The sequence below is a fragment of the Bos grunniens genome, chromosome 3, assembly GCF_055505025.1.
Source record: "Bos grunniens cultivar Pamir isolate PY7600 chromosome 3, Bosgru_T2T1.0, whole genome shotgun sequence".
NCBI lineage: Eukaryota > Metazoa > Chordata > Mammalia > Artiodactyla > Bovidae > Bos > Bos grunniens.
In genome coordinates, this window is record NC_141167.1 from 92,353,785 (window position 1) to 92,372,302 (window position 18,518).

The 18,518-nt window shown below is 41.4% G+C and overlaps 1 long non-coding RNA gene across 5 annotated transcripts; it reads right to left on the reverse strand.

The window, feature by feature from the left end:
- Positions 1-1,670: 1,670 nt before the first annotated feature.
- LOC147376107 (uncharacterized) lies at positions 1,671-11,017 on the reverse strand. 5 transcript variants are annotated; one of them, XR_015161639.1, is made up of 4 exons: positions 6,473-11,017; positions 4,803-4,990; positions 3,790-3,941; positions 1,671-2,583 (listed from the first exon to the last, which is right to left on the reverse strand). It is a non-coding gene; the product is annotated as an uncharacterized LOC147376107 (long non-coding RNA). The 5 variants fall into 5 exon arrangements; XR_015161640.1 differs by lacking the exon at positions 6,473-11,017 and adding an exon at positions 5,934-6,253; XR_015161638.1 differs by lacking the exon at positions 6,473-11,017 and having other exon boundaries at positions 4,803-5,412.
- Between the last annotated feature and the right edge of the window lie 7,501 nt (positions 11,018-18,518).

Below are 18,518 nucleotides of genomic sequence, written 5' to 3' on the forward strand. Positions count from 1 at the left end.
CGGACCTTTGTTGGCAATGTCTCTGCTTTTGAATATGCTGTCTAGGTTGGTCATAACTTTCCTTCCAAGGAGTAAGCGTCTTTTAATTTCATGGCTGCAGTCACCATCTGCAGTGATTTTGGAGCCCAAAAAAATAAAGTCTGACACTGTTTCCACTGTTTCCCCATCTATTTGTCATGAAGTGATGGGACCAGATGCCATGATCTTAGTTTTCTGAATGTTGAGCTTTAAGCCAACTTTTTCACTCTCCTCTTTCACTTTCATCAAGAGGCTCTTCAGTTCTTCTTCACTTTCTGCCATAAGGGTGGTGTCATCTGCATATCTGAAGTTATTGATATTTCTCCTGGCAATCTTGATTCCAGCTTGTGCTTCTTCCAGCCCAGTGTTTCTCATGATGTACTCTGCATAGAAGTTAAATAAGCAGGGTGATAATATACAGCCTTGACGTGCTCCTTTTCCTATTTGGAACCAGTCTGTTGTTCCATGTCCAGTTCTAACTGTTGCTTCCTGTTATCTGTCAAATTTTCCAAGTTCAATAAACTCCTTTAAATTACAAAGTGCATTTAGTAATATATGAGAAATAGAATTCTGGGTCTAGATTCATGGGTCAGAGGACATCATTCTCCTTAAAGACTTTTGAAATATTATACATATAAAAAGGGCATTTTCATAGGACTAGTTCCATAAAACATTAAATATGAAAAAATAAGTAAGATCCACTGAAGTGAAACTTGACATATTAAAATTAATTTTCCTTATAAAATACATTTGCTATGTTCTCTCCAAGGCGGTGAAGGGTTTGTGGTCACTATATAACTCTGTTTGCCTCTTGATGGTTTCTGAGGTGCCTGGAATCCCTAAATTATTCTCTCTAAAATATGATCTTTGGTAAGGTAGAATATTTTTCTCACAGAAAGAATTGGTGGTTTAAGAATGCCTTTTTTAGACACAGAATAAAATATTCATCAAAACTTGCCTTTGGATTTCCCAATATCTATTTTTTAAAATTTGCTATCAAAAGTCTTACAATGACAAATGTTGCTAGGTGATGGGAAACATAATAGATTTACATAATGATTTTTATATTCTCAGTCCAATTTTTCAAATTCCACAAATCTTTGTTTGTGCAGAAAATAACCTCTGGAACTTTCTTCCTCCTCAATTACTAGTTATGCCACAAACACATAATATTAACTAGAATTCACTGTAGAGGATAGTTTAAGATGTAACTCACAAGATTTAATAGAGTAAATTCCAGAAGCTCTCCACCTAATGTCATTTCTGATACATGAAGAAAATGTAGGTTTTACGGAATATAATGTAGTTTGTAAAGCTGACTGAGCCAACACCTTCAAAATAAGAAAGCCGGCCGACAACTCAGTATTAATAGGCAATATTTTTACCCTCAAATCATGTGGTTTCTCTGTTAGTGAGTAATGAAAGCCACTTGGTTTTTCTGTCCAAGAAATAACAAGTCTTGTTCAAAGAAAATAGTTTTATTTAAAGCTTTGAGATTTGGGGGAGTTTTTTCCTTACCTATAAAAAATAGCATCAAAAGACTCTCCTATCTTTATTATAAAAACAGAAAACTGCTTATTCTTTCAGAGTCCTCTGTGGAATTTGTATTTATTGGAGAGTAGATAAGAAATGGTCATCACTTCACCAATGTCTAACTTGCTTTTTAAATTTTTTATTTCATTTATTTAACAAACTCTTATATATAGTGTTTATGCTAGCAATGTTCCAACCAATTTATGTATATTAACTCCATTAATCCTCATGATGCTTATGTAAGATTTGCCTCATAATTTCTCTTCCCCCAAATTTAAGTAAGTGAGTCATTACTATAGATAGGACTCATGTTTCTATTTAAGTCTTTTTGTCCTTCAGAATTATCCCAAACAGATAGAAATGAAGAAAAATAGAGAGTTAACCTTTAAAATATGACTTGGGGATCAACATCAGTAGGGATATGACAAAAAGAAAAGTATACCAAAAGGTAACTATTTAACTCTGATGGAACTTGTAGTTTAGGAAATTTGTATAAAAATAGGCTAACTTCCAACCATAAAAGCTAACCACCTTGTATTTATTCTATAAAGAAAAAGTCAGAAACTTTTTAAAGAAAAAAATCAAAAAGTAAATGTAATGCCATAAAATGTAGTGCTACAGATCACATACTAGAGTTAACAGAGTATAGTTAATACAATTTTTACAATGCTTATTTAAGCATTTACAGAAAAGATCACCATGTAGTAGAATGCTGTCTTACACGAAAGAAGACCAAGGTCCTATTTTCAGTTCTCCATATGTGTCTTGAATTGTGTCATTGCCAGCACCTTCCTTAATGAAAATTGAGAAATGGCCAGATGAATTCCTGAAGTCCCTCCTCTGTGAGCCAAGATTTTCTTGCTTGTTTCATGTACCAGCTTATTTTCTTCCATCACAGTAGTCCCCAACTATGATTCTCAGGATGCTAGATTTACACAAAAATAAAGCCTTCTAACAAAGTATGTTTCAGAAATGTTTCATATCGTGTGGTCCTCCTGGAGATGCACAATGTACCAAAAACTCTGAGAAGATCTGCAATAAATGAACATCAGAATAAAAAAAAAATGCTTAAAACAAATCCCTAATTCCACTCTCACTCCCTCCCCCTTCCATTACAACCTTATTCTAAAGTATTTGATATATATTCTTGGAATTATAAATATCCTTATAAGATTTTTTTGTGAGTTTTGTGTGCCTGATTTTAATTTGCATAGACAGTACCTGTTTCTTTTCTCATTCAACATTATGTCTAGGCTGCATGATAATCATCTAGTTTTAGCTTGTAACATTTGGCTGTGTGTCATATTTCTTGGGCTGCACTTGATTTATCCATCTCTTAATGGAGGAGTCTTGGTTGTTTCCAGCTCCTCTCCAGAAACAATGCTTTCATGTTTCCTTACATGAGAATTTTGTCTAGACAGCAGCTACTATGTTGAAGGGCAGATGGACACTAAGTTTCACTAAACACTGCAACTTCACTCTACAGGGTGGTCCTGCCAGTTTATACTGAAGTCACATGGCCAGGAGTCCTCATTTCCAGCCCACATGCACTGACATGGCTTAGTTTCATGTCACTGGAGAGCAGCAGCGTGGTTCTGGTTTTAAATTATTGCACCAGACAGAGACGATCAAGGACAAGATGAGCTGCCCTGCATTCAGTTCTCCTCTTAGACTGTCTTAAATTGTCCTTGGTGCCAAAAGATTAGGTGGTGATCACCGAATTTAACTTCTTGTAGGGTCACCGCAGGCTCAAGAGTCTCAACAGAGGCTCTGATTTGTAGACATAAACTCCAACAGTGGTTTGGAGTTTCAAGGACCCAGACTGTGGTCTCATCTATGAGTGATAGTGAAAGTGAAGTTGCTCAGTCGTATCTGACTCTCTGCTACCAGGCTCCTCCATCCATGGGATTTTCCAGGCAAGAATACTAGAGTGGGTTGCCATTTCCTCCTCCAGGATAGCTGTCTGACCCAGGGATTGAACCCGGGTCTCCCGCATTGTAGGCAGACGCTTTACCATCTGAGCCACCAGGGAAGTCCACTGGCAGGTCGGTATAAAGCCCTGACAGCGTTTCTGCCATAAGCTGTATGAGGTTACTGGGGAACCACAGAGCAGGGCTCCTTACTTGCTTTGCACAGGGAGTGTCATTCATTCACATAAACACACTGTAGAGATAGTAAAGTACAGCAGAAAACATGTTCGCTAGGAGAACAAAGAACTAGAGCTCCAAGCATCCTTACCTTGTCCTGAAGAATTCCGGACGAGCCCCCAGGATGAAAGGTTGCTGCTGAACCACAAAAGATTCCGGGACTCGGCCTCTGGAGGAAAAGAATTCAATCTGGGACCAGTGATGAGGCTTGATCGCTCAGAGCTTTTGTGTAATAAAGTTTTACTACAGTATAAAAGAGATAGAGAAAATAGTGTTTATTAATGAAGGAACAAAGAAGAATGGGGGACCTTATTTTAAAGACAATACAGCATCTTCTTGGGTGAGACAGAAAGAAAAAGTTCAATGGAATTATTATAAAACCAAAGAATAAGAAGGCAACATAAAAGTCCTGTGCATGAAACCTTCTGACTTTTAGGAACGAGGTTTTTCTCAAGAAATCAAGGAAGAAGAAGAGCAGTTTCAAAAACAAGTGTGAACTCAGGGTATTGGAAGATTAAAAATGAAAATAAGGCCAATTAAATAATAGAAGGAGACAGATTTCCATTTAAAACAGCATATAAAACATTGACCATATAAAACTCAAACTGGTTTTCCCTCATTAAGTTGGTTGTTGATTAATCAAACCTGGAGTTATTTTACAGAAACCACATGGCACATGTGTAAGAGGGAACCCCAGGCTCCTGAATGGTCTCAGAACCAAGAACCTTCAATCCAAGGAATAAAAACTAGAACTGGAGCCCTTTAAGAAGTCCTTCAACAAGGAAAATCTGGCTTCCAGCAGCACCAGTGACTCATATGGACTAATTCAAAACTAGCCAATCAGCTTCCAGGTTTGAAATCCCTCTAACCCTTTAAATTTAAGCCCATGACCCAGATCCAGGAGACAGACTTTGGAGTCCTGTCACTGATGTTAGTTGACCTCGCAATAAAGCTCTCTTTTTTGCTCAAACTTTGGCCTCTATATGTGGGTTAGGTAGTGAGTCCTTGCTCAGTAATACTTTGAAGGAAAGCTGAAATCTCAGAAGATCAGATAGGCTGACATGAGAGAATGGAGGAAATGGAGTGGGAAAGTGGGAGTTTTACCTGTTACGAGGTCAGAAAACCTGAGAAGGCAATGGCAACCCACTCCAATACTCTTGCCTGGAAAATCCCATGGACGGAGGAGCCTGGTGGGCTGCCGTCTATGGGGTTGCACAGAGTCGGACATGACTGAAGTGACTTAGCGGCAGCAGCAGGTCAGGTCAGAAAACAGGGCTGGCATTTGGTGAAATCTAACAGATAAAAATGAGGGAGAAGACGGGAACGACTTCACTAGAAGTAGCTGGACTCTGGGAAACTCTCTGAGAGGTGCTCTCCTAAACCTACATCTGTTAAGCTCTGTAGTGAGAACAGTTGGGGGAGTAATACATTAACAGTTGTAGACTGGGAGGACCGCTGGGCCAAAGAGCTAAGGAAGCTGGACCAACTTAAGGGAGGAACACCAGGAATTCACATAAAATGATGCAGTCATTTTGAGGGGAGAGAAGATGGGGGTCTATGTCCTGAGGGAATGCACATATTGGCTAATGATACCAGTGTAATGGACACGAAGGGAAGATGCTCTCTAAGAGGCACTAGTGGTAAAGAACCCGCCTGCCAACACAGGAGATGCAGGGTTCAATCAGGTTGGGAAGATCCCCTGAAGGAGGAAATGGCAACCCACTCCAATGGTCTTGCCTGGAGAATCCCACGGGCAGAGAAGACAGGGAGGCTACAGTCCATAGTGTCACAAAGAGTTGGACACAACTGATCGACATAGCATGCAAAAAGGAAGATACCAGCACAAGTAAGACTAACCATAGGAGAGTGAGACAGGCTAGTTACAGTCAGATCAGGCTTAACATTGAATGCTGGCCTGGCGGGAACCCCTGCTGGATGGGATGATCTGACAGGAAGGTGAGGGTGGTCATGATTTGTGTAATCAATGGTTACATGACATGAGCACACTCAGGTCTCACTAAGTTTCTTTCTCCCTGGGAAGTTTCAAAGCCAAAATGAAAAACACTATCTCTCTTTAAATGACAGAATACAAAAAAGAAAGGACAGCATTTAACTCCAGCAGGCAGTGGTTAAGAGAACAGACCACTCAGGGTTAAGCTGTTAGAGACTCACTGAGCCTTCCTAAGAGGAGCAGGGTAATAGTAAAGCAAAAGAAACACCAACAGTAGAGCAGACCTCTATAAAACTTGCCGCAGAAAGAAATGCTGGGACAGAGATTGGCCTGAGTGCTAGGCATTAGGGGCTTTCCCACAGCAGAGGCAGTGTAGGGTGCCATGTGCCAGGGTGCAGCAGCGAGGCACCAGTGCACTGGGCCAGTCTCAGGAGGCTGTGGATCCTCAGTGGGCCCTGGAGCCAGGGCTGCAGAAAACCAACCACAGCTTCCGCTCATTAATCTGCTCAAAATTGAAACAATTGTGGAGATGAAGGGACAATATTTCCTACCACGGCGCCTGGAACTCAGATGCTAACTCCACCAACATGTGTGCCCAAGAGTCCCCCTCAACACTGAGGCTCACCAATCCAGTGTTGTTGAACCCAAGTTTCTGTGCCTGAGACCAAACTAACACTAGAGCTTGGATCAGAGAAAGGCTAAATTGCAAGGGCCAAGTAAGGGGAATGGGTGTCTCATGCTCAAAAGACCCAAAGTCCCTGATAGGCTTCAGGGAAGAGTCTTTACAGATAAAACTTGGGGTGAAGGAAGCAGGGCATCTGACCTGCCTCTGACTGGCTGGTGTTGAAGTAACAGGGTGCCGTTCCAGGAATCTCAATTGTCGGCCTTCTGGTTCCAACGAGCCTGGGGTCCTTGTGCTAGTATTCAGCCTGAAGTTACCATCCTCTACCTGGATGGGGCCTTAGTGCCTGTGGAGTAACTCAGAATATGTAGCAAACTGTTAACACATCCCCAGGGGGGAACCAGGCCTCTACCCCATCACTTGAACTTTTGTTTCTTTTGGAGTTCCTCCACTCTCCTACTCTGTAACTGTTTGGAAGGTGTAAGAAGCTGAAAGCCTTTTTCTTACAAACAAGAAATGGGATATGGTAAGGCGTTTCTGGCCAAGAGGGCCCAAGAAAGTCCTCTGTTTCAAAAGTGCCCAACAGGATCCCATCAAGCCACTATCCCTCGTTGTCTCGCTCACCTCACAAAGCTAAACCCAGATCACCACTAGGCACCCAGACGCTCAGTTCCCTGTAGATCTTGCATTCCTTTTCCTTAGTATGGGGAAATAGCACATGGCATCAGTCAGGCTTTCTCGCCCCACGGCCTCTCGCTCTTGCCCCACATTTTGTAAATAATGGCATGGCAAGCTATGTAACAGCTGAGAGCATCCATAGTACTGCCCATGCACATGACTATACTCAGCCACAGGCCACTTTTGGTCTGTATGCATTTATAAGCTCCACCTGGAAAGCACTTGAGGCTGCATTATGGCTGTGTCCTCTGGGTCAGCCATGAGAGAATACAGAGCTGCACCAGCCCAGAGAGAATAAACATGTCGGCAGTTCCTATGGCTCCTCGAGTTTTCTTCCAGCTTCCCTGCTCGCACCTTGCCTACCCTGGCTTCAGCCAACAGTGTGTGAAGTGAGACACTCAGGCTTCCCTAAGTCCACTATGTTTCCTGGGACTCCAGCTGCCCTCAGCCAGCAACCCCAGACCCTCACCCTCTTCTCTGATCAGCTAGGTCACGCTGCTGCAGTGGTGGATATCTGGCTCTCCCTTGAGAATATGACCTCCCCTAAAACCTTCCCACTGAGCCTAGGGGAGGGGCAGATTTCTCCTCAGACATTATTTACAGGCCATTTTGCCTACATCCACCCTAAAGCCTCCAGCTCCTTTATTTATCATGTCAATAAACTACCCAGGGGCTCCTCATTCATATCTTCCAACTTGCTTCCTTTGTTCTTGAAGAGTTCAACACTAGGCTCATTGTCGTTCCACCACTCTTCCCATCATTATTCTCGGAGATTTCCTTCCAATGCTGTGGCCTCTCGCCTCCCTGACCTCCCCTTCTGCAAGGACCTTGTCCTCTGCCAGACCTCAGCCATCCACTCCCATGGCTGAACTCCTTGTCATCACCAATAACTACACCCCTCTTTTTGCCTTTTCATACTGTTCATGGGGTTCTCGTGGCAAGAATACTGGAGTGGTTTGTCATTCTCTCCTCCAGTGGACTACATTTTTTCAGAACCCTTCACTCTGAATAGAAGGTGGGAAAGTGGTAGCAGAGACATTTTATTGAGTTCCAAAATCCCTGGATGGTGACTGCTGCCATGAAATTAAAAGATGCTCCTTGGGAGGAAAGCTATGACAAACCTAGACAGTATGTTAAAAAGCACAGACATCAGTCTGCCAACAAAGGTCCATATAGTTGAAGCTATGGTTTTTCCAGCAGTCATGTATGGATGTAAGAGTTGGACCAAAGAGAAGGCTGAGCATTGAAGAATTCACGGTTTCAGATTATGGTGCTGGAGAAGACTCTTGAGAGTCTCTTGGACAGTAAGGAGATCAAACCATTCAATCCTAAAGGAAATCAACCCTGAGTATTCATTGGAAGGACTGATGTTGAAGCCACCTGATGCAAAGACCAGACTCACTGAAAAAGGCCCTGATGCTGGAAAGATTGAAAGTGAACGGAGAAGCGGGTGGCAGAGGATGAGGTGGTTGGATAGCATCACTGACTCAATGGACATGAATCTGAGCAAACTCCAGGACATAGTGAAGGACAGGAGTACCTGGCACATTGCAGTCCATGAGGTCACAAAGAGTCAGATACAACTTAGAGACTGAACAGCCACAACACACCTCCGTGCTTGTAATTGCAAGCATTCCTCATCCTGTGCTCACATTTCCTATCTTTCCACATCATTCACTCGAATAATCCAACTCCAGAGAGAATTACCAATATCATGGAAGATTAAAGAGATCACTACAGATCCTATAGACATTTAAAAATTAAGATTATGAACAGCTGCATGCCAATTTGACCACCAGTTGAAACTTTTAAAGAGAGAACAGGTAAAAATGACAAAAACATCAAAAGCAACTCCTAATTAAAATCCTTACCAAAATGAAAACTCCAGTTTTCAATCCGGGGAATGAAATTCTCCAAATGGTGAATTCTTTTCAAACAATTTAAGGATGAAATAATGTTAATCCTACACAAACTTCTTCAGGAAAAGAAGAAAAATCAATTGCCATCTCATTTTATGAAGTCAAACATTACCTTGATGTCAAAACAGGCAAGACTATAGACCAATGTCCCTCGTGAACATAAGGGTAAAAATTCTTAGCAAAACATTAACAAATCTAATTCAGTGTTTTAAAGGTTTTTCTATAACCAAGTGGAACTTATCCCAGGAATGCAAGATAGGTTTAATATTCAAAAATCAAACAATGTAACTTACCATATTAACAGAACTAAGAGAACATATATGATCATCTCAATATATACAAAGAAAGCATTTGGCAAAATTCAATACCCACCCATAATTTTTAAAAAAAGCTTACATCTATGAAAAACCTACAGTTAACATCATACACAGTTGTGAAAGACTGAATGCTTTCTTTCAAATATCAGGAGCAAGACAAGCATCCATTCTTTTCTATTCAACATTGTACTAGAATTCCAAACCAATACAATAAAAGAAAAATTGACTTTAGAAAGGAAAAGATGAATTTTATTTACAGATGACACATTCGTGTACATGGAAAATCCTAAGACATCTACCAAAAATTTTCCAGAGCTAATGAGTTTAGCAGAGTCACAGGATAAGATAAATATTTGAAAATCAACTATTTCTATAAATAGCAATGAACAACTGGAAATTGGAATCTTAAAATATCATTTACAACAGTATCTACAGTATAAGATACCAATGGATATAATTAACAAAATTTATATTGAAATTTATCTGTACACTAAATATCACTGGGAGAAATTAAAGATTTAAATAAATCAAGAGAAGTACCATGAACCAGAAGACTTGATACTGTTGAGGTGCCACATCTTAAATTGTATAGATTTAAAAACACAAATTTAAGTAAACCTTTTGTTATAAATTGACAAGTTGATTCTAAAATCTATATAGAAATGCAAGGAGCCTGTAAGAGCCAAAGGAGTTTTGGGAAAAAAACAAAGGTGGAGGACATGTGCTATCTAATTTCAAGGCCCGCAGTGATGAAGAATATGTGCTATTGACATTAGGTGAAATATATAGAATGATGGAATATAACAGGATCTAAAACTAGAATTTCAGCCAATTTGGCAAGGTAATTCAATGGGGGAAAGGACAGTCTTTTCAACAAGTGGTGCTGAAACTAATGGGTATACATATGGAGGGTAAGTAAATCTTGACTCTTAGGTCACACCATACAAAAAAAGTTGAAATGGATCCTAGACCTAAATCTAAACACTTTGAAACAAATGTCTAAAGATAACCACAGGAGAAATTTTCTCCACCTTAGGGTAAGCAAAGATTGGTTAGGAAACAAAGGCACTAGTCATAAAATAAACTGGACTTGATCAAGTCTAAAACTTCAGCTTCTCAAGACTCCTAAGAAACAAAAGATGCACACTGTCTAGAGTGGGAAGATTCCAAAGGTAAAGTTTACTAAGGCCACTGACTCAAAGCTTTCCCATCCAATGGAAGATGTTGTTTGATAGCATCCTGGTATTTTTCCCTGACTGCGTTAGATTTGGATTTTGCTGAAATTGGTGCTACAAAAGTAGAGTGGCATTTAGCATCAGTATTTGATTCCTGCCCACTGCCCAAACTGGATTTTATACAGCTGGGTAACGAAGTTCAGGGAGAATAACCACTGAGCTCACTTTGTCTCAAATCAGAAATGGAGCCCTTGACCTAAGTGTGAGCCTGTGAGTATGTGTGTTCCTTTGTTCTTTTTATAAAAGCACATGTATGTTCATTTTTAATCAGAAAGGGAAAATTTAATTATCCAAAACGTATTGGTTGCAAGTGGCAGAAACTCAGTTTAAATAGCTAAATGAAAAGGTTGTTGGGACTTACCTGGTGGTGCAGTGGATAAGAATCCACCTGCCAATGCAGGGGACATGGATTTGATCCCTGGACCAGGAAGATTCCACACATGTAGGGAGCAACTAAGCCCGTGTGCCACAACTACTGAGCCCCATGTGCTCTAGAGCCCGCAAGCAGCAGCTACTGAGCCCCAGAACTGCAGCTACTGAAGCCTGCGTGCCCAGAGCCTGTGCTCCACAAGAAGTTACCTCAGTGAAGAGCAGACCCCATTTGCCACAACTAGAGAAAGTCCTGCAAAGCTACAAAGACCCAGTGCAGCCAAAAAATAATACAGAAATGAAGCAGGGGAGGAAGAGTAGGAGAAAGAGAGGGAAAAGAGTGAGAAAATTTAAGGCAAAAGACTGGACAAGGTCCTACTGTGTTGCACAGGGAAGTCTGCTCGAGTTTGGCAGCTGGGATGGGACGGGGGTTTGGGGGAGAATGGATACATGTACATGTATGTCTGAGTCCCTCTGTGTCCACTTGAAACTTATCACAACACTGTTAAAGGCTATACCCCAACATAAAATACGAAGTTTTTAAAAGTTGTTTGGGACTTCCCTGGCAATCCAGTGGTTAGGACTCCATGCTTCCACTGCAGGAGGCATGGGTTTGATCCCTTGTCAGTGAACTAAGATCCCACATGCCTCACAGTACAGATAAAATAAAATTTAAAACTGTTTTTAAAAGACACTGCTTTAAAAAAGGGCCACCTAACCAGCTCATCCTGAATCATTATGACCCTAAGAAGAGCTGGATCCAAGGCTCCAGTGACAAGCCCAGGTTCATCTTCCACTGTCAGCTCTATATCTTTCCCAATCAGGCCAAGAGCTTAATGATCCTGCCCAAGGCACGTGATTTGACCCCTTTCTGCCAGGGGTATGAAAAATACTCTACCAATGGAATCTTCATGTTAAATGAATAGAATTGTGTATGCCCATTGCCTCCCCCTCCTTATAGAGTACAGCACTGTGCTATCAAGTCTCAACTAGTCTTCACTTGGTCATTTGTTCTTTCATTTCTTCAACAAGAAGCCTGTCATGTGCCATGCCCTGCACTGGGAGCTGAGCATACTAGATTAAACATGGTCCCTGCCATTAGCTGCTGAACTACAGGACCCTTCTACAGTTAAAGGAACCTCTACCATTAGAGGCACTTCCATGGGACCACCAGAAGCAGAGTGTGGAGATGAATCCTAAAGAAAAAATTCACATGAATAAATTCTTCCAAGAACCTTAAAATACGCTTGCTTTTCTCTTGGCTCACAACTTTAGATTGTGATTCCCTCTAATTCTCTAGAGACCAAATAACTGGTTTCTCACGAACTTGGATATTTAGTTTTTTCTAAGAGATTACCCTGGCTTCCAAAGTTACTCAACATCACTTGAAACTTTAATTCCAGCAGAAGTTGCTTGTTAACTAGTACAAACATGTTGGGAGGAATGGTTATTGCAGTCAAGCAGGGTAGGGATTGGGGACACTACAATCATTCCAGAAAATTTCTATCTTATAAACTTGTCCTTTTCTATTGTGTTCAGGAATAGCAACAAAGTCCCCTAGTTCTTCAGTTCATAAATACTTTTAATCTCCCTGGGTAGTAAGATATCAAAAAGCTGTATTTGAAATGCGGCTCCTAGCTGTAATGTATTTATCCCAGTATGCTGTACAATTCTGCATTTATTATGTCTCTTGTGAGGATGAAGTTGCATGGAAAGCAATGAAGACCATCTTAGTGCCATCTTAGTGTATACAACTCAACATTTTCTCCAGCCTTGCAAGTTAAGTATGAAACTCTTAAAGCTAGTATGGAGCCAACATTTTCTGTATTTTTCAAAAGAGATGATTCTTAAGTATACAGAAGATATAAGCACAAATATAAATATATCTACACTTATATACAATTAATACAAAAGACAAATTGAGAGTCATTTGCTTTGGTAAGTGGAATACTCGGCACAAAATTCCTTAAAATAAATTTAAAATTGCATTAACTTGGTGCTTAAAATTGAACATAAATTCAATTTACATGTAATCTGAGGAATACGTCTACATAAGACAGACATGCTAGTAAAGATTTGACAATTACACATATTCTAGGAATGGTCCATTCAGAGGGCCACCTGAGCCTCAGTCTCCTTTCCAAATCTGTGATGAGCCCATACATTTACTGATTGCCCTTCAGGTCTTGGATCCAAACTGACATTTGGTTGGTGGCAGTTGTAGAGGAAAAACGTAGCACGGCAGATTGGAAATTTACGAACCTCCTGGAAAAGCTATTTGCTAAGCTTGTGTCAAATCTGCCTGAGTAGGCTGTGGCAGCTGCAAAATCAAGGCGCCCCAGAGTGCAGATGGTGCTCCTGTCACGTGGCCAAGGGTTGGCTGGATCCCTCGCATCACAGAGCCCTTCAGACAAGGGAGCTGGGCCCTACTTGTTCAGCACCTGCACCCCACTCCGGCCACCACCACCACCACGCAGGGCTGCAGACACGGTGGCAGAGTGAGGTAGGAGTTAGTTGCACGCCTCCACTTCCCATAGCACACTATGGCGGGCTTGGAAGGAGCATGCTCTCCCAGTGGCACCTAGAATATTTAGAAAACTTAGTTACAACCCAAAATAGATACCTCCCTCCAGCAATGCAAATCCTTCCCAGCCCACTCAAAAGGTATCAACACTCTCTAATCTGGCATCTCTGGCCCCTGCTAATCTGGGTCCATCTGCCTCCATAAGCCTGCACAGAACCTCACCTTCCAACAAGTCCTTCTGGTTCCTCCACACAGTTCCAGTTATCCCTCTACACAGAATCTTGTCAGTACTTAAAGGCTCTTGACTTATTCATTGTCACTGATTCACTTATTCATTCCATAAATATTCATAGAGCACATGCCACATGCTGGGTGCTGGGGATACAGTTGTGAGAAAGCCCTGAATTAGTAAACAAGAGAAACAAGGTCCTACATTCCTACTTTCCATCTAGTCGGGAAGATCGGCAAACAAGTAGATAAGTGAGAAGACAGAAGTCGAGGTGTTACAGGGGCACACAAGATTACTAGGCAGACTCGGGAGACAGAGTTGTCAAGGGCTGACTGATCCCTCACTGAAACCTAGTGGGTGTTGGGCAGGTCCAGGGTAGTGAGAGGGTGGGTGCAGGAGGAGCCCTGCGAAGATGCCTGGGGGTTTCCAGGCACTGCATCCTAGAGAACTGAAACAAGTACCAGAGAGGAAGCGGGACTATAGTCATCTGTGCCATTTTTATTTTGCTTTCTGTGTGCTTTTAAATTCATATCTGTGTTCTGCCTCATGTACTATTGTCTTCTCTGAAGTAGCCAATCATTGACAGAGCTTAGTAGGCACGAGCAGTGCAATGCTCTATAAAGTGCTATCAAACAGATGACAACTCCTTGCAAATGTGCTAAAGAAGAGATCTTTCTGTAGCTCCCATATGCTGCCTGTCAGCCTTCCTGTCAGTAAGACAGCCTGGGCACTGGGTGCAGAAGGGATTGCTTAGTGCTAGAGAACGATGGCCAAATAGTACCCGATTCTTTTTTTTTTTTTTTCTCTAAAATAAGTACATCTGGTGACTAATAAATGACATCCCATCTCCCAGACTTTGAGAGGGAACAATAATTCACCTTCCAGTGCAACAGACGGGAGGAAAAGGGCAGACTTAAGATCTTCTAATCCTTCAGTGGACATGTCTCAGGTCTCAGCTCTCTGGGCCTCCGGGAAGGATTCAATGCCTGTAACCATGCCACCCTTCTGAAAGCACCTTTCTCACTTGGCTTCTGAAACACAACACTCTTCTACTTGCTTTCTTGTTATTCCTTCTCAGTTGTCTTGGTAGGTTCATCTTCTTCCACTTGGCCTTTTGATAACTGGGAGGACTCAAGGAGGATTCCAAGCCCCTTTCCTTGTCTCACTCAGTGCTCACTTCCTGTGGCACAATATATTTAAAATGATAAAAGGGAAAAACGACAACCAAGAATACTCTACCCAGAAAAGCTCCCATCCAGATTTGACGGAGAGATCAAAAGTTTTACAGACAAGCAGAAGCTAAGAGTTCAGCACACCAAACCAGCTTTACAGGAAAAGTCAGATGGGTTTCTCTAAGCAATAAAAAAAGGCCACAACTAGAAACATAAAAATTACAAAGGGAAAAAGCTCACAGGTAAAGGCAAGAGACCAAAGTAGTAAAAGGAGTAAAATCATCTATATCCACAATAAACAGTTAAGAGATGCACAAAACAATTAGATGTAAAGGGTCAAAAACCAGAATAGGGGCTTCCCTGGTGTCTCAGTGGTGCTGAAAAAAAAAATCCACCTGCCAATGCAGGAGACACAAGTTCGATCCCTGATCCAGGAGGATCCCATATCCTGCTTAGCTGCCACAGAGCAGCTAATCCTGTTTGCCACAACTATTGGGCCTGTGCTCTGGAGCCCAGGAGCCACAACTACTGAAGCCCACATGCCATAAAGCCCTTGCTCCGCAGCCAGAGAAACCACCACAACTAGAGTAAGCCCTTACTCACCTTGAGAAAGACTGAGCAGCAACAAAGACCCAGCACAGCCAAAAATAAACAAAGGAAAAGAGCCTTTTAAAGAGTAAAAACACAGTGTTAATGTGTTTGAAATCAACAGATTGGCAAGTTAAAGCTTATATACATGTACATATATGTAACTCATGGTAACCACAAACCTAAAATCTACAACAAACACAAAAGAGAAAAGAATCCAGGTTTTCTGGTGGTCAAGTGGCTGAGAATCTGCCTTGGAATGCAGGGGACACTGGTTTCCATCCTTGGTCTGAGAGGATCCCACATACCATGGGGCAACTAAGCCCATGCATCACAACTACTGAATCTGCTCTAGAGCCCAGGAGCTGGCACTCCTGAGGCCACACATGCCTGAGCGCCTGTGTCCACAGCAGGAGAAGCCCCCGCAATGAGAAGCCCGTGCACCGCAGCTAGAGAGAGCCCACGTGTGGCAGCGAGGACCCAGTACAGCCAAAAGTAAATGTTTTCCAAATGTTAATACAAGTAATTCAGGGGAAAAAATATTGGAAAACAAAAAAAGGAATCCAAACATAACAGTAAAGATAGTCATTGAATCAGAAGATAACAGAATAAGGGAACAAAAAAACACACAAATGACCCCAAAACAATTAACAAAATGGCAACAAAAACACACAGTTAATAGTTTCTTTAAATGAACTAAATGCTGCAAGATACATAGTGTCTGAGTGGATACAAAAGCAAGACCTGTATATAAGCTGTCTACAAGAAACTCACCTCAGATCTAAAGATACATACAAAGTGAGGAGATGGAAAGATATTCCAAGCAAATCAAAAGCTGGAGTAGCAATACATATATTAGACAAAATATTTTACTGTTACAAGAGACAAGGACACTACATAATAAAGGGATCAGTCCAAGAAGATAACTGTATATATATGTATATATACAGTTTATATATCTACACTCAGCATAGGGGCACCTAAGTACCCTAAGTATATTTGTTTAATAAAACAAATATTAAGACAAAAAGGGAAGAAGTTGACAGTAACACAATAGTAGGGGACTTTATAACACCCCAGTTACATCAGTGGACAAGTATGTGTGTATATATGCATATATACAAGGTAATACTGCTCAGCCATTAAAAAAATGAAATTTTGCTATTTGCAACCACATGGATTGACTTGGATATTGTGCTTAGTGAAATAGGTCAGAAAGACAAGTGCTGTATGATATCACTTATATGTGGAATCCAAAAAGTAAAGCTAGTGAATATAAGAAACCAAACATACTCAGATGCAGACCAAACTAGTGGCTGCTAGTCAGGGGAGTGGAAAAGAGGCACCTAGCAGGGAATTAAGAGGTACAAACCACCATGCATAAAATAAGCTGTAAGAATATACTGTATAGCACAGGGAATATAACAAATATTTATAAATGGAGTTTAATCTTTAAAATTGAATCACTGTTGTAAACTTGAAGCTTATATAATATTGTGAATCAAATATACTTAAATATTTTTAAATGGTCTCTTTCTAGAAAATGTCTTCGGTGCCGTGTCGTCAATGGCCAACACTTGACTGATTACTCCCATTCTGACTCCAGTTGAAGTGAGCTCAGTGTTATTTTTTTGGCTGATTTGTAGCATCCAAACCCTTTTACTTATGGAGACTTCCTCTTATAAGTCTTGTTAGGAAGCACAGTTGCAGTCTTCCAGAGAAGCTATAGAGATATCGGGTCATAAGGCGGCTTCAACTTACTGAAGAGCTAGGACTGAGGCCAGTGAGCCAGCTCAGCCAATCAGAGGTTCACTCAGGGCCTCGGTCCACATCTTCCCAGGTGACAAAGGTGATGACACTATGGCAGCACCCTGCCAGGACCAGGGCTGGAGCGTCAGATACAAGGTGCAACGTGCTGTGTCACAGCAGCTGCAGCGGCACGGCGTCTTCTCCTCATATGTCTGCTGGTGAGATGCTGGACCGAGTTTTGGACATTGAGCCTCATTTTGACTCTTTCTGCCCAGTTTACAAGCCTGGCTCTCGGCCTCTGGTTGGTCCCATGAGCTACCCAGTGTCTGTTCAGTAAGTCACTTTTCCACATAAGCCAGGATTTGTTTCCATTCTGACGGCAGCCTGTCCATCACTGGCCCTACTCAGATGGAAGATTCCGACCAGCTCTGCTGTGTTTCACCTTGGTCAGGGACCAAGGGCTTTTAGTCACCAGATATCAGTGGCTTTGAGGTGTAATTGTCAGACACCTGAAAGTTGCTGAGATGCTTTCAGGAAGTCTGCAACATGAGTTATTTTCAAAAAATTACTGAGACATTATTTGTCTTTTTCATGGTGTTACATTTTCACTGACACATAAGCAATGATTGAAATAGCTGCTGCTTTGGCACAAATCAAGGCAATGGCACCAAACTGCAATAGAAGCAATGTCTTTATCATCATGCCCTCACAGAAGAAACAAAGCCAGGTTCACTTAAGATATTCTTTTTGAATAAACTACTTAGGAATAAACCTAACCAAAGAGATGGAAGACCTACATGCTATAAACTATTAAATATTGATAAGGGAAATTGAGGATTGAAAGACATAGAAAGATATCCTGTGCTCTTGGATTGGAAGAATTAGTATTGTTAAAATGACCATACTACCCAAAGCAATATATAGATTTATTGTGATCCTTGTCAAAATGCCCATGACAAATGTCACAGAACTAGAACAAATAATCCTAAAATTTGTCTGGAATCACAGGGCCCAAAACTACTAAAGCCATGTGTATGTGCTCAGTCGTGCCTGACTCTTTGCAACCCCATGGACTGTAACCCCCCAGGATCCTCTGTCCATGGAATTTCCCAAGAAATTTTTTTCTGGCAGCATATTTACAATTTCCCAAGAATACTGGAATGAGTTGCCATTTTCTGCTCTAAGGGATCTTCTTTACCCAAGGGATTGAAAGTGCGTCTCTCATCTTCTGCATTGGCAGGCAGATTCTTTACTGCTGAACCACCAGGGAAAAAGAACAAAGCTGGAGACATAACCATCCCAGACTTCAGACAATAATACAAAGCTACAGTAATCAAAACAGCATGGTATTGTCACAGACAGATACAGATCAATGGAAGAGAATAGAGTGCCTCGTCTATGGTCATAGCCTGAATGTACCTGATCTAATCAGAATAGAGAGCCCAGAATAAACCCACAGACTTATGG